The 22,478-nt window shown below is 36.9% G+C and overlaps 1 long non-coding RNA gene and 1 other non-coding gene across 2 annotated transcripts in view; one reads left to right on the top strand and one right to left on the bottom strand.

Annotated features, from left to right (window-relative positions):
* Positions 1-22,478, bottom strand: part of LOC138842693 (uncharacterized) — a 370,793-nt gene that overhangs the window by 82,030 nt on the left and 266,285 nt on the right. The gene's annotated exons all lie outside the window — the stretch shown is intronic.
* Positions 15,622-15,728, top strand: LOC115864434 (U6 spliceosomal RNA). Its single transcript, XR_004043951.1, has one exon. It is a non-coding gene; the product is annotated as a U6 spliceosomal RNA (small nuclear RNA).

Genomic DNA, 22,478 nt, shown 5'->3' with positions numbered 1-22,478 from the left:
CCTGTCTGTTGGGCCCACCATATCTATATTAGCATCAAGGGAACTTGCCTATAGTGCTGAAATTTTTACCAGTAGGAGAGAAGCAACTGTTCTTTCCCTTAAATTGTGGTTAAAGCCAGTTCTTTTTTTCATCAGAAGCTAAATGATAAAAATTGAGACTTGGATGACTTGTTTGTCGATATTTACATTTAGTAAAGTGTTTGGAACCAAAAATCTCGAATCTTTTGAATTTCACATTTAAAAAATTTAGAACTACGGTGAAAATTACTTTTGTTCTGAATCCAGTATGAATAGAAGAAACAGTCTTTTATTTAGAAAAGTGGAAGAAAAAAAGACTATTTTTGTTTTCTAGATAAAAGCAAGATCAAAGAAGAAAAGGAGGTGAATGAAAATTCAAGAGGAACAATATTTTCTTTAAATCCAAAGTCCTGGGATTTATCCTTTTCTTTTCTTAAATTTCTTGGTAAATTCATTATTTCTGAAATCACTGCAATGACATCTTTTCCATCATCAAAGAGGAATAATTTTAGAGTTGAGTGGGAAGTGAGTTTTCAATCTATCCAGATTCACTGATGCACTAATTAAAGTGGCTCTTTTCTTTTTATTTATATTTGCAATTAGATCATCTGCTTCCTTTATACTTTTATTTTTTATTTCATTTTTTTATTTTTTAGTTTTTTTTAACATCTTTATTGGAGTATAACTGCTTTACAATGTTGTGTTACTTTCTGCTGTATAACAAAGTGAATCAGCTATACGTATACATATATCCCCATATCCCCTCCCTCTTGCGTCTCCCTCCCACCCTCCCTATCCCATCCCTCTAAGCGACCACAAAGCACCGAGCTGATCTCCCTGTGCGATGCAGCTGCTTCCCCCTAGCTATCTATTTTACATTTGGTAGTGTATATATGTTCCCTTTCACTTTTAGGACCAGATATTTGTTAGGCAGATTCCTTTTAAAAATTGAACCTACTATATACCTTTGACCTACACTTTCATGTTGAAGTGTAAGTATGACCTGGTACGACAATGTATGTTGTTCTGTTTTTAAGAATAATGAGAACACCAAACAGAAATAATCAATAACAAAAAACAAGTTCTCTGGACAAGAAGAACAAATCAGACCTGGCATCTGTACCCACCACCTTCACCATTTGATTGATAACTGTGATTTGCTGACTCTCTCAATTAATCCGGTTTCATTACAGTCTGAGAAATACGCCAAGCACTCATTTTGCTTTTATTATCTTTCTAGCTTTGCACTTGCATGAAATGCCCAAAACTGGCATTTCAGGAAAAGGATAGGTAAATTAACTATAGCCAGAAAAAAAAAAAAATCAGTTCCTTCAATGTGACCCTGCAATCAGTATCATATTGCAGTATTTTCAAAAAACATATAGAAACGCACACTGATCATTCAGGGTACTGCAAAGCAGCACACAACTTGTTCTAAGTTCTTCCAATGTGCAGCTCCTATGTATATTTGACTTTTATTGTGCTAATAAAATCCCCTTTCTGGTCTCAGGTGAATAGCCATTTTCCAGTCCGTTGTGACAATCTCCTTCCTCTGCATCTACTTGGTCACTGATCCACACAGGATATGGTTTTGTAATGACCTTGAACTAAAGGGGCAACATAGAACCTTATGACTCTAGCAGTCTTTGAGTGTTTTAATTATGTAAAATTTGAAAACAGCAAAAATGACAAATTTTGCCATTTTCTGGATAGTAAATATTAGAACATGTAGACTGTTTCCCACAGCATCTTTAAGACTGGGGACTCCCAAGCTTTGAACTAGCATCTCAGGAAATGCCCAAGCCTTTACAAGTTTAAATAGAACTTCTAACTCTGGTCACTAAATGCTGGGGTCAATCTTAAGATAGAGGTTAACTCTAGGTGTTAACTTTGTTCGTATTTTCTTTGATAACTTTAGTCAGAAATCCAGCTTTTACCCTTTCTTTGATTTCTACATTCTGCAGTCATCAACAGGATGGTGGTGGATTTGTTTCCAAGTGTAATCCAGATGTATGCCAGACAATCAACATTTTATATGGTGCCACCTTAGATAATAACATTTTGCATTTGATTTTTATTATAATGCAGATTAAAAAAGCACCAGGAAAACACAAGTTGACCCCTCTTGAATTCTTTTTCCAATCTGGGTATTAGTATTTTCGTTGATATTCTCCTTCAAAATTTAACACCTAACAGTAGTTTTTCCAATTACACTACTCTTCTGGCCAATGTCCCACTGGGGCTCTTTGCCATTGACCATGTGTTAGGATGGAATTTGAAATGGGATCTTTCTCCCTATGATAACAACATCCCAACCTGAAACTTAAATCTGGGCCTTTTTACACTTGGTCCCCCTCCAACCACTTTCAGCATAGCTGCTTCTTTCTTACCTCATCCACTCTTGCTTACATTCTTCCCTGGGTCATTCGTAAGCAATCTATTTCCTGAACTACATGGCAAGTTCTTTCAGTGTTAGGGTCCCTTCCAATGAATCTCTGTGGTCTTCCCAGGTCCAAACACAAATCTTTGATGTAATAAAGCATGTACTAACTTTTTGATATGTAAATAAATAGAACTGAAAAATCATCTCTATCATACTGTTCTTGGGTAAGGCTAATGTAGAATATTAAATTTTGCTTGCTTAACATTTACTTTAATTTTCACATTAAAATTTTATCGTTTTCCTAAGATCACAAACTTCTAAGTATGAATTTTCTGAAATTTAAAAATATTTGTGTAGGATTATGTGTAATTAAAAAAAAATTCTTTGAAGAGTAAAATAACTCCACATTAAACTCTACTTTTCCATTGTTTTCTACACATTCTTATTCTTGTAAAAGCCTTTCATAGATAATAGTGTAGGAAGCCTCACGTCTTTCCTTACAGATTAACAGACCCACCGAAGGCAGAATTGTCAGTGAATGATATCTCTATTCGGTGACAACATTACCCTTTTGACTCAGTCCAGTTTTCAGATACAATCTCTCCTGCATATGTTTAATAACTTCAGAAACACCACACCTCTAGAATAAAGCATTCATGAGAGAGATTGCAAAGAATGAAAAGACAGAGGATGTCCAGGAAAAGAAGAAATGCTTAATGATTTATGTCATATTTCCATTAAAATTATATATTAAGCACAATGCTTACATACAAATTTCACAAGATCCAGATGGTACCATACCTGTAATGCTGCTTTGTTGGGAGACTACCTCAGAGCTGGTTCATAATCCCTTTGTTTCTAATACATCACAATGATATATGATGTTTACTCCCAGGGGCCGAACACTTTTTTTATGAGCTTGGGCATAAATGACATAATATCCAGATTATGTGCATTTCCTGTTTTAATCATTGTAGCACTACCTCTTTTTCTATCACTGATCTTACGCTGAGGAAAAAAAAAAAAGGCAAGACTCCAAACCAGTCGTCAGTTGTGTAAACACAAGTGTGAAAAGAAGGTATAAAGTCTTATCATAACGTTATGCCTTATAGAATTTTTAGAATGAAAAGATACCTATCTCATTTTCATTCAGCTATTAAGTTCCAGGCACCACTCTCTGAGTTTAGAAGCTAATAGCTCCTGAAAAAGTGGAAGACTTTGATTAAGCTCTTAGAGAGTCAATCAATGATGAACACAAACAGAAGAAGCTCCTGTTCTCATGGAGTTTAGAGTCTAGTAATCTTTAGCATGAAAAGATATTCTATGTGCTTACCTCCATACTATGTTACACTAGGTCAGGAATTGGCATAACCATGGCCTAAGGGCCAAATCTGGCCAGCCACCTGTTTTTGTAAAATTTTACTGGAACCGAGCCATGCCCATTCATTTACATATTGTCTGTGGCAGCTTTTGCACTGTAGCAGCAGAACTGAGTAGTTGTGATAGAGGCCATATGGCTTGCAAAACCTAAAATATTTACTATCTGGTCCTTTACAGAAAAAACTTGCTGACCCTTGTACTAGGTGACACAACAACTTATAGACAACAACTTTATCTGTTTAAAGCTGGATTTAATCGCTACACCTTATTGTGTTTTATCAGTGAGGAAACTGAGGCCCAAAGAGGTTAAGTATCCCATTAAGTATTTTAATGAAAATCACATAATCACCAAGAGACGGAGTCAGTATAAAATGCTGGTCTTCTGACCACGGGTGGCAGTCCAAGGTCTTTGTTTATTCAACAGCATTCCTTGTGCTAAATCTGGTTGTGGGACACAGCAGAGGGGAAGACGCTATATCTAGAGAGCCTACAGTCCAAAAAATTCCGTAGCTCAAAGCACTTCCTAGACTTTAAGACCCCTAGAGCTTCTATGTCACATAAAAGAGAGTTGGTAAATTGTTCCCGTCTTACAAAGTACGAAAGAGACTGTCAAGATGAGCCCCTATTTGCTAGAGAAGCTGATAAGAAAACTACTTTTTAATTTTATCCTCCAGGGTTCTGTTTGTGAAACAATAGCACTGGACTCAAAGTGCATTTTTGAAAATTAAGAAAAAACACTTTGTATGCATCACTGTCCTCAGTACCTAGCAGCACTTCGTACTCAATAACAAAAATGTTCTACAGGAGGTTGAGAAGAATTTGGCCCTGCAAAAAATACTTTGCTCTAAATTTCTGATCCTAAAAATATTTCTTCATATTGGATTTATAAGAGTATTGCCTTTGGCTTTCAACCGTTGCTAAAGAAAATGACTAACCAAGTAGAATTTTTGTAAGCAATCTTGGACCCTGAGAGTCTTTAAAAATACTTTTCTTGACTTCTCAGATCTTAACTCTAGAATTTGAATTCCTTACATAAAAAAAAAAAGAGCTTGAAACATACTCTTTTAAAATATACTAATTTTAGTCAACAAATCAGTGACATGCCAAGCTATACTGAAGGCTGAGGATAAAGGAAAAAACAGTAATACTGCTCCTGTCTTTCCTTAACACTTTGATATTTTATTTCTCATGGATTTTTTGCACTAATTGTGACTTTTAAAAACCTTGCATAAGAATATTACTTATGTTGATAACCAGAGGTTTTTGGCAGCCTCTTAAATTTAGCTTCAAAGGCAAATGCCTTACTCACCTCATTCTAGTCCCAACCCTGCGCAAACCCAAATATTTTAAAAATATTTTTCTTTTACTGAAAATATTGTGTAAAATAAAGCTTCAGAGAAAAATTCATTTTGGCATTCTTTTCCTTCATGAGTTCATTCTTAGCTTTACAATAACATAAATATTTGTAGAATACTTGCTTTTCATCTGATTGTCCCCTGTGACTGAGGTGTCACAGGAGGAAAGAGTAACCTGTATTTGGGTGATAGCTGTTGGTCAGTGCTTCACAGTGGGTGAAAGAGACCTAGGTAACAGCTTCAAGTTCTGGGGATTTCTTCTTTTTATCCTTTCGTCTCCATTTTTAGATGGATGTAAACTACAATCCTGGTAAGTCAGCATCTCTCTTGACTTTTCCTTCAGTGGTCGTCTTAGGGGTTCTATACACGGTGTCCAAGAATTCAACTCAGTTCTGACACTATCTACCCAGAGATAGCATCAGATATCCTGATAGCATCAGGTTAAGGGTTCAGTCCTACAAGACTCTCCCCTGCCGCCTACATACTTCAGTTTCAAGCCCAGACTGCTACCTGTGTTTCTGATCAACCAGCTACAGGTTGGAGGTTCCAACGACCCCCTCCTTGAACTTCAGATGCCAATCAAAAGTCCAGGTTGATACCTGGACTTCTAACTGACTGGCAGTAAATCAGAGGTTCCCTCGATCCTTTCTCCAGTTTGATTAATTTCCTAGAGCAGCTCATAGAACTCAGAGAAACATTTTACTTAGTAGATTACCAGTTAATTATAAAAGGATAGAACTCAAGAACAGCCAGATGAATGACATGCATATGGCAAGGTATGTGGGAAGGGGCAGTGCAGAACTTCTATGCCCTCTAAGGCAAGTCACTCTCCCCAAATCCCCACGTGTTCACCAACTCAGCTCTCTGAACCCAGTCCTTTTGAGTTTTTATGGAGGCTTTATTACATAGGCATTAAATAAATGGTCATTGGCAACTGATTCAACCTCCTGTTCCTCTCCTCTTTCCAGAGGTGTGGGGTGAGACTGAAAGTTTCAACCCTCTAATCATGGGGTAGGTTTGTATGGCAACCAACCCCCATCCCTAGGTGGAGTCTGACGTCGCCTAATTAACATAACAAAAGACATATTTATTACTCTCAACCCTTAGGAAATTCCAAAGGTTTGAGGAGCTTAGGGTCAAGAACCATGGAAGAAGACCAAATATATATGAGAAATATATTTTGGTCATCTAAATGACCAAATATATATTTCTTATAAATCACAATATCACAAGCTTTTAAAAGAATAAAAAGCAGTGTATAAAATAAAATACTGTATAGCAGGTAAATTATGTAATGAGCACTTGAATCAGAAATGAGTGTATCACTTTCAGAAGGCCTCATTTTTTTTACTTATAAAATAAAATTTTCCTATTTACATAAAATATTTTTGGATTTGTAAAAATTCCATTTGACAGAATTTTTCAGGAATATATCACTTGCCTTCTGTATTAGTCTGTGTCTGTTCAGGAAAATATTGATATTTCAAACAGAGAGATACAAGTAACTGGATACAAAAGTGACAGAATGGCTGGAGGACCCAAAGGAAAGAAGTGAAGTAACGCAGATATTAGTAAGTATACAAAGCTGCTACCACTCCTAGAATGGAGGAAGGAAAATCACCCAGATCCATGGTCACTGTGTAGCTGAGGCTGCTGTAACTGCTGCCACTGGAACCAGTTGAAGGAAACCAGGAGCTCATATTGCGACTGACATTGCAAGATCCCAAAGCCTGTAGCTATAGCTGCTGTGTTCTAGGAGCATCTGAAGCACCTCCTGTTTCTATCACCTCTACAAAGAAATCTGAACAGAAATGTGGAGTCCATACTCCTGTGGAGGAGCTTGTACCTCTGCTGTTTTTCCACGACTGCCCAAGGCACAGCCTACAAGAGAAAAGCACAAGAAATATATCTTGTGTCCTTTCAGTTTATATCTTTCCACCACCTCCCACTGTAGGAACAGGAAGCCAGCTAGCAAGATGGTGGGGGTGGATGGGAAATGTAGTTTCCAGGCTTCTAGCCCCCCATGACACAGAACAGAGCACAGAACAATGGGAATGGATAAAGAAAAAAAAACAGATAAATGATGTCACAACCCTATATATTGTATAACTGGTAAATATTTTTTTCTTCTTCAAGCACTTTAAAGGGATAAAAGTTAAAATAATAATTATACTTGCAATATTATTTATTTATCACTTACATAATTATTTAATTCTTGTGCTTATTTAATTCCTATTACCTAAGGGGGATCAGATACCAGTATGTGTTGTCTATCTCAGCCCATTCTCGTTCCAGGGGCAGCTACTACAGTTGCAGGCTCTCTGCTCTGAACACCTGCAATACCGACGCTGACTTAGACCACCAATCTGGGGTTTCCAGGGCTACCCTCACTTCTGAACAACTGACTACAAACTTGAGGTTCCTAATACCCCTCAGTTTTAATAACTGTCCAGAACAACTCACAGAACTCAGGAAAGCATTATGAGAACAGTTTTATTAGAGAAAAAAAAAAAAAAAGATGTAAATCAGAACCAAACAAAAGAACATGTGCATAGGGTGAAGTCTGAGAGGGTTCCAGACATGAAGCTTCCAGTGTCATCTCCAAGTGAAGTCAGAATGCATCACTCTCCCAGCACATCAGTGCCTAACAACATGCACGGAATATTGCCAACAAGATGGTTCCTTCCAGCTTTTTTTTTTTTTTTTTTTGTGGTATGCGGGTCTCTCACTGTTGTGGCCTCTCCCCTTGCAGAGCACAGGCTCTGGACGCGCAGGCTCAGCGGCCATGGCTCACGGGCCCAGCCGCTCCGCGGCATGTGGGATCTTCCCGAACCGGGGCACGAACCCGTGTCCCCTGCATCGGCAGGCGGACTCTCAACCACTGCACCACCAGGGAAGCCCTCCTTACAGCTTTGATGTCCAGAGTTTTATGGAGATTTCATTACGTAAGCATGATTGATTGAATCAGTGGCTACGTGACTGAACTCCAGCCTCTCTTCCCTCCCTGGAAGTCCAGTTGATAGAGCATGGCTCAAAACTCCAACTCTCTAATGACATGGTTGGTGTTTCTGGTATGGTCAGCTTCATGATCACAAACTATTTAGGGGCCCACCATGAATAGTAAAAATACTCTTATTACTCCAGAAATTCCAGAAATTTATAGGATACCTCTCAGGAACCAGGGAGAAAGGACAGCCAATTGTTTATTATACAGGACCAGTTTTTTAGCCAATTCTTAACAAAATGGCAGACTCTTAGAATGTTCTTTCATGTCAATAAATGAGATCTGAAGTATTCCTGCAACAGAGCCAAACTGGCCTCCTCTCTCAGGGTTATTAGAAAAAGCCTCTGCACTTCTGTGACTGCCAGTTTCAACATGGACACATTCCATCTGCATCTAGGAACAAAACTGCCTTTAACCCCTATAATTAAACTCTGCTCAAAGCTTCTGTTTGTCTTGCCTTTGCCCATCCAGGTAGATCCCTTGGGCAATGACTGCCGCATGAATTTAGACTGAGTATCTTGATCCCCTTTGAACAATACAATTTTGGGCTGTGGTTACTCTCTACTCTCACTGCCAGTTCACCATTTAGGACCCAACAGAATGTATGACAGAATAAAGAATTAGATTTCGGACAGAAAGCTTATCATTAATATAAGCTTGCCAGGTGTTTTTGAGAGAAGGAATTAACAGAAATTATTCCCTAATGGTATTGTATTGTAAAGAATCTTTCAAAATAAGTTAAAAAGTAGAGTCAGATCTGATGATTTTCTTTGGCTGTTACTTCATTAATTCCTAAGAAAATTATTAAGCTTTATAAAATGCACAAATGATTGCTTTGTTTGTTTTAGCAATCTTTTCAACTTTATGATCTGGCTGATTATAAGATTATTAAACTGGCTTAATATTACCTACTATTGGCATGATATTTTAGAAAATATAATAAGAATGCCAAATGTGGAATTGAAAAATAGGTTATCACTTCCCATCATCTTTGGCAGAATAATGATAACTTGGATTATTTCAGTGAAATTTCAACAGAGGGGCCTATAGTAAATTAAATTATTGATCAAAATTGTTTAGTTCCCTCTAGTAATAACATACATCTATACTTTGCCAAGGCCTTCGGGGAGACAACGTGTGTTTCCCTAACCCTCAGCCACGTGACTGGCTTTGGTCAAAAAGATGTGAGCAGATGTGACATAAGCAGAGTAGGGAGATGTGCTTGTGTCTGGCCATGGCTTGTGTGCTTCTGCAGTTACCATGAGAAGAACTAGCCTTGGATAGCTAAAGAAGTAGCAGCCTGGACCCCAGAATCATCACACATGGAGGAGACCTGAGTCTAACCCACAGCAGTGACTAGAGAAGACTTGGACCCAATCCCCAGCTTGGAGCCAAGACCAGCTGAGCCCAGCTTGGTCAGCCAAGCCCTAGCTGACCTACAAACACACAAAAGAGAATAAAGGGTATTTTAAGCCACTGAATTTTGTGGGCTGATTTGCTAAGTGGTATTATTGTGGCAATATTGACTACTGCAGAAATTTGTACCCGAAAGTGGGGTGCTGCCATAACAAATACTTGAAATATGTGACATCCTTTTGGGGATAAAGTGGCAGAGAGCAAAGAAACTTTGACAAGAGTCTGGAAAAATGTTATCTGGTGTCAAGACCTTTGGTAAAACTGTCACCTCTGACAACTCCAAAGAAAGAAAAGAGGTATCTATTGAACTGCCAGCATTGGAGAAGATTTCCAGCCTAGAAGTTGAAAATATGCTGATTGTAACCAGATGCATTTGATAAGGTCCTACAATATTGAGATGAGCTCAGACAAGAACTCACTGGTGAGCAGGAATAAATGATTGTTGTTTTAAGCCACTGGGTTTTGGGGTGCTTTGTTACACAGCATTATTGTGAGACTAGTTGACAGATATAGGACCTAAAGTTTACATTAGTTTTAATCCAACATCCCTATGGTCTTTTTTCCTTATACAGATTTTGGCTAATCTCTATGCTGGATGTTATAAGGAATACAAAAAAGAATTATTTAGCTTACAGAATTTTTAGTATGTGTGGGTAAACTTTATTTTCAGATGAAGTAATTTAAAATATTCTATTTAATCAAAAGATGGTTAATAATTTTTAAATATCAATGATTTTATAAATACAAATATATATTACATATATATTTTTTAAATAGGTTCAATCATCCTTATTATAAGACATATTTTAAATAATGAAGAGTTGATGAAAACTCTGAATAATTCAGTGATTAAATTATATTATACTTACTAGTTTTGCATTTCTATAAGAGAATAACAAATATTCTTCTGTTTATTTTAATTTCTGGTGAATGCACCTCTGACCAAATTAAGACATCCTGCAGTTGAACTAAACCAATAGGGCCTGTGTGATTAATTTGGTTTAAATCACTACTGGAGTCTTAATTCTAGAAAGAGACCTCAAATTCTAGCACGGTACAAGTCAACAAGGTTGCAGTGCCAGGGTTAATGTTTATGTCTGTGACCTGGCTCAGTATACTTTCCCCAAATGAAGACCAACTAAAAACAGTCCAAACACGAGATGGGCTGCCAGAGTAGATCTCCAGCATTACGGCAACTTGTACATAATTTATTCACCTAGGTTGTCTGATTGAGAAGGAGTATCTATATCTATAAAGGGCAAACCCCTGACATGCAATGATACCAAAAAGTTGTAATATAATGAGAATATGAACATGATTATTATGTGGCCAAGAAGTTCATCATCTGACAGAAACAACAACAAAGTCCACACCTTGTATTTGCTTAGGAAAATTTTGTGCACTTTCTCAATCTGTTTTTTACCCACCCTTCCTCTGGTAGCCCATCCATCCAGAAAGAGAAATAAAAGTGCAACATGGACACAAACCAGAATAGAAAAGAAAAACCCTCACTGTTACAGGAATCCACATAGCAAACTTCAAATCTCAATTGTGTCAAGCATTCCAAGTTTAAATACTTTAAAATATTTGCTCAGTGTATACACTCAAACATATCCCAAAAAATTATCCAGTAAAAATGATTTCTTATCCCTCAGTGAGCTTTCCAGTTATGAACCTCATAAGAGGGACACCTTACCACACGCCATAGATTTCTTTCTTTCTTTTGTAACTGGGAAAAATTAGTCTGTTTCCATTGCTTAACTTGCAGTTTTATTCCCTATGCCAAACCAGACCTTTGGCTGTCCTTTCCTTAAAAATATAAGCTTTCCTAGTATTAAGGACTTTGAAAATTATTCCACAAAAAGAGGTTTATTATTTTTTCTCAGCTTTTGTTTTGTTTGATGAAAAATGAAATATAAAGAAACACACTGTTTTTAAAGCCTCACTTTAATTTGTTGGGTGATGATGGAGCTAAAATATATGCTGTCAATATGGAGTATGAAAAGTCAGGAGACATTTCCATATCAAAGAGACTAACTGTTAGTAAGAGTAAGCTGAATGGAATCTTGGAGCAAGATTTTATTCTGTAGGATTCTGTTTGTGATTTTTTAAAATCCCTTGTTAATACCTTCCAGATCAATGGAAATATTAAAGCCGAAGTAATTTGCATCCATCAAATGTGATGAGACCCACTGGCATCAGGGCTATGGAATTTTGGGCTTCACTTGCCCTGGGAGTTCAAAGGCTATAGCAATAAGCTATTAGCATATTTCCCACAGACAGGGCAGTGGAAGGACTGACTATTTAACCAGTGCCAAAACATCACATTGCACCTCCTCCACTTGAGAACTGAACCTGTCAGCTCCTAAATTGTGTGCATTTTCAAGCAGTTAGCACAGTTTACTGTCTGAAAACCATCACATCACCCCCATTCTTTTTTTTTTTTTTGCGGGACGCGGGCCTCTCACTGCTGTGGCATCTCCCGCCGTGGAGCACAGGCTCCGGACGCGCAGGCTCAGCGGCCATGGCTCACAGGCCCAGCCGCTCTGCGGCACGTGGGATCCTCCCGGACCGGGGCACGAACCCGTGTCCCCTGAATAGGCAGGCGGACTCTCAACCACTGCGCCACCAGGGAAGCCCCAGCCCCTTAAAGCAAATTGCTTTATCAATGTTAACTTAAAGGATAATGTTATACTTCCAGCCATATTTGGCAGACAGGAATCATGTGTTCCGTGTATGTTTTACCATTGACCCAAGAGGGAGGAGTGGGGACCACTGCTCACTTTTTTGGGGTATCAAGAGTGGCTGTTTTCTTTTCTTTTCTTTTTTTTTAAGTAAATGAATCCAGTAAAGCTTGCACTCGATTATTAGGAGAATCTGATGTCATTGCAAGAGAAACTGGTCAGGTTTCTATGGTACTTCACATCTGCAAGACACAGCAGTATTTCCCTCAGCTATTGATGCTGCTACTAAAATTAGGACCAGGAACTCCACAACTTAAGCAACTTAAGCGGGTTTGGAAATAACATTTGTTCATGTTCTCTTTATACCATAATGGTTTTGGTAAGTAAAGTATGTGGAAGGAGCTCACTGTGGGATATGTTTCTACATATTTAGCAGTAGCCAAGTTCAAGGGGTATGATGCCTGTTTGAGATATCTCAAACTCCACTTCACTGGGTTGGAATGCCCTGCCCCAGTTTAGCTCAGAGATGATATTTCCTCTGGACTGGAGTTATAAAGAAAGCAATTTAAAATGCATAAACACAGTGCCTGAGCCATGCCATAGATCCACCACCCAGAAGGGCATTCACACGAAGCACTGCCTCACTTCCTAACTGCTCAAATGAGGGCCTCATTCCCTTCCCAACTATTAATATTCATGTGAATTTGTACCAAAGGATTCAGGCAGAATGAAAAGCAACATATTGGAACATCACAGAATACCTTGAAATTTCTAAGCCCCAACTTTCCCCAGAATATGCTTTGCGAAATGAAGAATCAATGATGTTTATTTTACCTTAATTTTTGGTATAGTGAAAAAATAATAATAATAGAATTGGGTGTCAGGAAGCCTGAGTTTTAGCCTTGGCTCAGACACCAAATAATTAGATAATTCAACCAATTTTTATATTTGTGAACGTTCACTATATGCTTGTCACAGTGGTAATTGCAAGAATATAGAGGAAATTCAGTCTTTGCTCTTACAAAGTCCATAATCTAGTGGTAGGAACTAAACAGATACTTCGTTTAGTAACTAAACAGTAACTAAACAGATACTTACTTTACTTTTGGTAAAGTAAGAACTGTACCAGTCTACAGATGCTATCAGTAAAGTGGAACGGTTAAGGTAGCTGATTTTTTTTAGTTATGACTTTATGATTTGGTGTTAAAAATATATCTCACAACTCAAATATTTTCAAAACATACAAGGTACCAAGCACTGTGCTTTGTACTTTGCATGCGTGTTGCTCCTTAATTTCCACAGGAACTCAATGAGTCTAGCTAGCTACTACTGTAGAGATATTATGGAACTGGCCCAAGGTCACACAGCTGGTTAGTGGCAGACCCAGAACTGGAACTGTCTCCAAAGGCCATCATGCTCTTACAGCTGATATAAAAACCACCTCAAAATAAGAGGAAACTAAGACTGTTTATCAGGGATGTGATTAAGATGCAATTATAACCTGCAAGATAAAAAGTCATGACACATTTTCATGGTGGAACTGATGTGCTAAGGGGAAGACTGAGCAGAATCACTTCTAGATCACATCTGTTTAGAGATTAAGTACAGATATGTACTCTTATATTTCATAATTTATGTTTTTCTTATTAAATAATAATCAAGAGAAGAACTTGAGCTGGAATGTGGTGGTTGAGAATCATAAAACACTGCATACATTTACTGTTGGCTGGCTGAAGTAGAAACCATTTAATGATCCACAGAGGCAGCAGCGTGGTGTCCTGGAAAGAGCCTGGCCCTGGGAACGGAGCTCTTGCCAGTGACTCTGCATTGCACTGGGAACTCATTTCCTTTAACAGGGATTCAGTGCTCATATCCGTAAAATGAGGATAATGGATCCGGTTCAGCTTTTAGCTTTTGTGACTGTTTCCAAAGGAATTAAGCTCCATGATACTGATGGTCTGACTTCAGGAGTAGAAAGCCCAATGTCCGTTAAATACACATATTGATTGGCCCTTGGCCTTTGTTTCCTGTTAGAAACACTTTTCCTTTCTGGAACCCTCACCTAAACACACACACACACACACATACACCTACTCCTCCTTTCTCTTCTTTATCTCCATTCCCCCCACCGCCTTTCTCTGTCTCTTTCCTACCTGGCTAATCCCTAGTCATTTTTTCAGGTCTTAACTTGGAAATCACTGTGTTTGGGAAGATTTCACTGTCTCCCAAAGTCTTGGTTACGTGTCCACTTACCAACATCTATAAAAGTACTATATGTACTTCCTCTGTCACTGAGTTTCTGTGAGGGTTAGAGTATGTAAGATGTATAAGTGCTTGGAACCATGCTTGGTACATAAAAGTACTCAATAGCTAACATTGTCATCACCACCATCATAATGATTATTGAACTTATGACACCCTGTTTCTTATTAGTCTCTTTGATTCTCTGTGTCCTCTACTAAGTGTTAGCTTTGAGGGGGCTGGGACCATAACAGTCTGACTTGTTGCATCAGCAGCAGCTTAGCACTATGAATGACAAGAGTAGGTAAATGCGTCCTAATTACTTAATGTTAAATTAGACAAAGCAATTTACGAACGGAGACTTTCATTCATGCAACAAGCAAGTTGAGACTTTAAACATATTCTTGTGGAATAGACCGAAGCATGTGATTTAAAATAACATGATGTTATGAGGGCTGTAGTAAAGTTTTGAATTAAGTTTTATGGAGACACAGAAAAAGAAATAATTGACCTCTTCTGGGGGATGATGTATACTAGAGTTGAGCTTTGAAGAGCCAGGGTGATTTAACATAGCACATGTGAGGGCGGGATTATTCCATACAGGAAAAAATGGTATAAATAAAAACATAAGGTGGGAAACTGCATAATGGATTTGTACCACTGACTTCTTAGATCCTTAGGACAGTGCAAGGACAGACTTTTAAATGCCTTAAATGTCATGCTGTTATACGGTGATACGAGGCTTTCAAAAAGCTTTTCCTCATCTCTTAGTCATTGCTCAACCCCCTGCAGTCTGTAAGCATTCACCTAAACTATTACATTGGGACATATTTTGACTTTCCCTTTAACATTTCCTCTTCTCCACCCTCTGCCCCCATCCAATCAATGACCAATTCTATTAATTCTACTTCTGGAACACCTTTCAAATTCAGATCATCATCTCCATTCTTTCTGCCACTAACTAAATTCAGGTCATTAAAATATTGTCTACCTGATCTCCTACTCACAACATACCCTTCACACTGTGGCCAGTTACTTTTGAAACATTGAACATTGATCTGATCCATTAAGCTTCTACTCTAAACTTTAAATTTAATCTGCCAGAACCAGATTTAATCTACTTTTAAAATAACATTTTGTGTGTTCATTTCAAGAGCACATATGCTAAAATTGGAATGATACAGAGAAGATTAGCATGGCCCCTGTGTAAGGATGATGTAAATTTGTGAAACATTAAAAGAATAGTAATAACATTTTGTGAGAAGAAAGTATTTTAGCAATGCTCCACATGCTAAAAGAGTCTGCATTTTCCTTTAATACTACTCTAATTATTAAGAGCTTAATCAATGAGGTCATAATCAGTGGCTAAATTATCACAGGTCTGGTGAATAAAATCAACCTTCTATGAAAAACATTTTAAAGGTTTACATGAACAATATAAACAAATATCCTCACAAATATAGTTTGCTATTAAAAAGTTCCTAGTCTCCAGGTTATAAGCCAATATACCTTTAATCTATTTACACAATCTCTTCATTATTATAGAAAGCTCTTTTCTTAGAGAAGCAACTTGGAAATTCACTTTCTGATAAGATTCAAAATAAATATCAATTATTTTACTAGAGGTTACAAAATCATGCTTTTCTAATTTATCATTCTATTAACATCTTTCAGTGAGAATTCTTCATAAAGAACTTTCCCTCATTAGCCAGGGCTATTTGGTTATTTTCAAATTTAGTTCCTAAAGGAAAAACAAGATAAATATTTATTCTTAGTTTTTTGCTTTTAAATAAAGTGATTAATGAATTGAGTTTTGTTTTGTTGGTTCTTTCCCATGTATTATGAACTTATGGAATTTTATGTAATGTATGTGTTCCAATAAATTGTATTCATTATTCTTTTTGATGCTCAAATTTTACTGTCTTTGGCTATTCAGATCTTCTTCATTTTAGTGTCTATCTATGGCCTTTTAACATAACTCATATTCTTTGATAGCTTGCATTGTGGCCTCCCCAAAATCTCAGGTTAATCTTATAAAGGCTGCCCTAGACTTAAAAACCGTCATTCTAGGGGCTTCCCTCGTGGCGCAGTGGTTGGGAGTCCACCTGCCGATGCAGGGGACAAGGGTTCGTGCCCCGGTCCGGGAAGATCCCACACGCCGCGGAGGGGCTAGGTCCGTGAGCCATGGCCGCTGAGCCTGTGAGTCCGGAGCCTGTGCGTCCGGAGCCTGTGCTCCGTAACGGGAGAGGCCACAACAGTGAGAGGCCCGCATACCGCAAAAAAAACAAAACAACCTGTCATTCTACAGGTGCATTTGTGAAAATGTAATAAATACAGACCATAATCCAGTTAATAGATATGCTTATGGCTATTAAGTTATGATTGCTTTTCAGTGGACCAAAGAAGGAAACTAGGAGGTTGGTTTTTTTTCTTTGTCAATTCATACAGATATTTCCAATTTGAATTGAATTACAAGATTTTTTTACCTTTACTTTCGTACCTACATATATATATATATATTTTTTTTTTTTTTTCCTCTTACTGTAAAAACTTTTTTTTTCCTAACTGCATTAACATAATTGCTTTCTTAACCCTGGTTATTTACAAAACAGAGCCTGAGGCAGATTACTTGTTAAGGCTTCATTGGAAGGTGCAAACCTAGGTAGGTAGAGTGAAGGTAAAAGAGAATTGAGGAAAGGGAAGAAGCTCAGTTATGTAGGAAACATTTCAATCAGGCTTTCAGAAACCACTGTGCCTCAGAACAGCCCTTGCAGTGAAAAAAGTGAGGGGAATTAATTTTCAGGCTTCCTCCTGGATCATTGGTCAAAGTTCACCCCAAGAGTTGTTAGTGGCCCTGCACTTTCACGTGTGTTGCCTAGACCTTTCTAGGAAGTCACTAAGGACACCAAATCCCACACTCTATTAGGCCACGTATCATCTGAGTGCACAAGAAATGAGAGGAGCTAGAGTGTTTTGGGGTCTTGTCAGGTCAGATCGGGCATTGGAGCTGATGCTCCTTCTATGGCAGACATGGGGAAGACCACGCCCTCACCCAGAGGAGTCCAAGACAGCCAGGCAGCACTTGGAGATGAGGCAGTGGCAGCAGCAGCTGGGGCTCTCTCTTGAACAAGCAGTCAGGGGTCAGTGTCCTCTCTGGTAGAACTCTAAATGTTTTCACATTAAAACTGAATCCAAATCTTTAAGCCAAACTATATAGCTTCAGTAGAAAATGAATGGAAGAAAAATAATCTAATACTCATCTTATTTTTAAGCATTATCTGCAGAAGTCCACAAATTAGGTCTTATGTATAATTTCTTATTTGCGTTATTCTCATGCACACACACCCACACAGATATGACACACATACTTTAAAATGAATAATATCAATAATATTTCTAACAATTAGATTATTGAATAAAATGTAAGACTTTTTTCTAACTGGCCTGATACCCTTCTCCAGGGAAGACCTGTGAACCTGAGCCAAAAGGCTGGTGTACACTTGTTTACTGTGTAAGCAAGAGTAGAAAAATGTGATGTACAGTGGAAACTTGTACAGAATAAATAATAGCTTTGAGAAAGAAAACAGTATAGAAAAAGTAAAAAAAAAAAAAAAGACTTTTTTGCAGCTCAATTTTTCTTAAGAATATATTCCATACAGTCAAAATACTGAGTATAAAAGGATACACAGTCATAATACTGAGTATAAAAGTCAATTACAATAAGTATTAACTCTGTGTGTTTATGTCACCAACTTGATATAGAGCTGGTTTATTCATTTCAGTTCTGTTGAGTTTATTAGAATTAGCTATTTATTTTTTTCACTTTAGGTTAATTTAATTTTTTGAGTATGAAAATAATATATGTTCCCAGGTGAAAATTATGTAAAAATACATACTTAGAGAAGTCTTGTTACATAAGTTAACTGATCTCTTTATCTTATACCTCTTTCCCATTTTAAGCAACCATTTTTATAACATTGATATGTCCTTCCAAAATTTTTTTTGCAACAATACATCTATATTTATTTTTCATTGCCACATAACACACAGGTAGCTTACTATTAAAAACAATTTTGCATCTTGATTTTTTTTCATTTAATATATCCAGTCACGCCTTATCAGTCTATGCAAAACTTCCTCATTCCTTTTGACACCTGCATAATATTCTCAACTTAATTTTAAAGAAGACTAAATCAGAGGTATTGTAGTTCTAATTTTTCATTCTCAAGTGTCAGTACAATTTTGGGCACCTAGGTGGCCGATAAGAATATTTTACTGTAAATTGTATAAAAGTTTGCAAACACTTCCTCCTCTTCCCAGGTCATCTTACTAGAACACCTAATCCCTCTAACAACCTTGTTATGGGCTGAATGTTTGTGTTCCCCCAAAATGCATATATTGAAGTCCTAACCCCCCAATGTGATGGTATCAGGAGGTGAAACCACTGGGAGATAATTAGGTTCAGATAAGATCATAAGAGTGGGGTCCTCGTGATGGGATTAGTATCATCATAAGAAGAGGCAAAGAAACCAGTGCTCTCTCTCGCAACCATATAAGGACACAGCAAGAAGGCGGCCATCTACAAGCCAGGTGAGGGATCTCACCCAGAACTGAATCACTTTGATCTTAGACTTCTTAGCCTCCAGAACGGTGAGAAATAAATATCTGTTGTTTAAGCCACCCAGTCTATGTTATTTTGTTATAACATCTCAAGCTAAGATAAACCTTCAACATTAGTCATTTATGGACGTATTTAAATAAAATAAATAACAAGCCCATCTATGGCCTTAGAAATTACGTGTATTTATGTTACATGAGTATGTTTTTTCAGCCAAAGCTCCAACAGCTTTCTTATACCTCTTATACCTCATAACAGGTGAGAAGGAGCTATCTTCTTTGGAACCATCCAAGGGCAGGCATGTCAGATGATTGACATGATCTCTGTCCTCAGTGTTTTTGCTATGGGGTTGTTTAGCCTTCCCACACAGCTGTGGCTCTCCTACACTTCAGCCTTTTCGTTCAGTGCAGAATAAAGAAAAAAATTAGGGCATAGGGCATTGACATATTAGACAGTACTAAGTACTATGATTTGCTATGTTTTAACTAGGGAAGAAAATGGCTTCTCCATTGTCTCTTAACTCTAGTTCTATGTCAATGTTATCACATCATTTACTGAACATAAATTTTTAAGCAAAGCTATATGGTTCCATTATAAGCTGAATGAAAGAAGTATTAGTGTTACTCATCTATTTTTTCTCATTGTAAAAATGCTGCTATATTTTGGCATGGAATTGATGAACAAAAGGCTTTAACGATACAAATAATGATGATACAAATAATTTGACCTTATTTTACCATTTTTCATATAATTTTACTATTATTCATATTATTACTATTATTCATACACTAGCCCTATTAACCTAACTTTACTATAGAACATCTCCAAACACTAAATTTGCTAAGATGTTTTCTTAATATCAAAGAGAGTCTATAGTGAGAACTGAAGAGGTAGTGTTTTGAGTGTCTGCTCCTGGTTTTCCATTATCCCTTACATGAGGAAACAACAATCTAAGCTTCTGCCCTCTCTCCATGTTCCTTTACTAGCTCCTTTCCACAGAAGAGAGAGGGGATCGCATGATTTGTCAGACAATGAGACAATCATTGGGCCAAGTGTTCAAATGAGAAGGCTTACTGTGACTTAAAGACAGGATCCTGGCCTTCACACCTGATTTACTACCCTCTGGCCTCCATACAGACCAGGTGAACCTCTTTGCTCTCTGTCTGTGATTAGGTCAATATAGCATCTGGTTTGTTAGAGTAGATGGCCAGGTAGTAGTGCCAGGAGAATTATATGGTGGGGTAGAAGATTTACTGAGGCCCTTCTCCAAAGCAGACATCTTGGACAGGTGTCAAGAGCTTAACCTTATATTAATAATGAATCAGTATTTTGTACACCATTTGACATTTGCCTTCTGTCTTTAAAACTCAGCAGAGAAGCAGGTATATTTAGGCAGCATATTTGAGTACTAGCACTTGACAATGAAAACTCTATAATGCCATTCCTTACCCTTTTTGTGTCCATGGAACATCTTCCTTTACTCCCATCATCACCATAGAACATCCATTAACCTATTTTCAGACTTTACAGATCCACAGACTCAAATCAATGAATAACAGATTCTGGACCTAGATTGGCTGAGTTCAGAATCCCTGATCTCCACTTACTACACTGTGTGATCCTGAGCATCAGTTTACCTTTCTGTGCCTTAGTTACCTTGTTGTTCAATGGCAATATTAATAATATAATATGAATAACATAACAATATAATATAAAATACCATATTATTATAATTATATAGCTAAAATTATAATAATCCTAATCCTATGCAGTAGGACTTAAATAATATGAATATATATAAATATTACATACATATATATCTCATACATATTATATATATAAAACAGCACCTGACTTATGAATTGCAAATTCTGGTTTAATGTTTTCATTATATTGTTTTTATAATCTTTATAATTTATTCCACGGTAGTTGCAAGAAGACAGGTAGTACTATCTCAAAGATATAACTGAAATATTTTTTAAAAGATATATATATGTATATATATGTTAATATGAATATTTGCTAATAATATAATAATGTAATATAATGTGAGTAAAATCAAACAAAAAATTAAAAATACTTTGGGAATAAAGAGAGACAACTAAATGCAAAATAAAATAGATATTCTTTGATCTGTGATAGTTTAAATGCAGATGTACTTAAAAGTAGGAAGTTAAGCTCTGGAGGCCCTTTGCAAGCTATAATTCCATAATATAAAAAGAAATGTTCCCAGTTTTGGGATTTATGCATGCACATTTTCTATTAAGATATACATAGAGAAAGAAAGTTAGGTAGGGTAGACATACATTGTAATTCAGATTTGCCTACTTACAGATGGTAACATTCTGTGCAATAATAATGCTCTTGAAACCATTTGCAAATTTGTCCAGCAACAACTCTGCCTTTAATGATGAAGTTTCCACAGTGGCAGATGGCAGAGTGAGCAGTGAAGGATGCTGCCGACCCACCAGGGTTATGTCTGTCACTAAAACGATCTGGCTCCAAAAGCCAGAGTCTGTTGAGGTCACACTGGTTATTGCTCCATTGGAATGACTTGATTGATCACATTTGTGGTTATTCTATAAATGATGACCTTTTAGAAGGGATCCTGGCAGTTTCATCTTGCTGTAGGAAAGTGATATAGAGAAACATACAGTGTCTGCAGTCTATCGACATATTAGAGAAACAAAGGAGCAATTTATGTAACAAAAAAAAAATACATTCACTGATGTTGCTGTTCCCTCTTTGTGTCTAAATGGTTAGATAGTCTACAGAAAAAGCACAATACTACTTTTAATATCCATGTCATATTTAGGAAGAGAAAAGTAAAGGGAACAAGACAAGAAAATATATTATTTAATGAATTTTAAAAGTCCAGCAAGGATTATTGTTCTAATGGGAGCATATAAATATTGAGATCCAGTTACTCTCTAAGCACCTAAAATTGGCAGATAGCACAGATAAAAGAAAATAAATAAGTAAACTTCAGTGTCCAGGTGAACCCTTGGAATACTTTGAAGGAAATTATATACTATTCTATGGGAAATTTAACATAATATAGCACTTTTAAAGTATATTGTATTGAAATTGCCAAGTTCCATTTATAGTGTGATATTTTGGGATTAATTTATCAATAGTGAGTATACCTTTCAAAATTGAATTTACTGTCAAATCATGCCTTAGGCACTGAAAGGAACAAAGCACATCTCTCACTCTGTATTTATTGAACAGTAACATACAAAAATTCCACAAAAATATTAATCCTCTCATGTCACTGATGAAAATAAAAAGCATAAAGCTGCTCATTAATATTAATAACAATAATAATCATTTATAATTACTTGTCCTATTCAAAAAATTCTAAGTATTTTACATATAT

Source organism: Globicephala melas, chromosome 5 (assembly GCF_963455315.2).
Source record: "Globicephala melas chromosome 5, mGloMel1.2, whole genome shotgun sequence".
Classification (NCBI taxonomy): Eukaryota; Metazoa; Chordata; class Mammalia; order Artiodactyla; family Delphinidae; genus Globicephala; species Globicephala melas.
The sequence above is the reverse complement of the archived record's forward strand: the minus strand, read 5'-3'. Positions and strand labels throughout refer to the sequence as shown.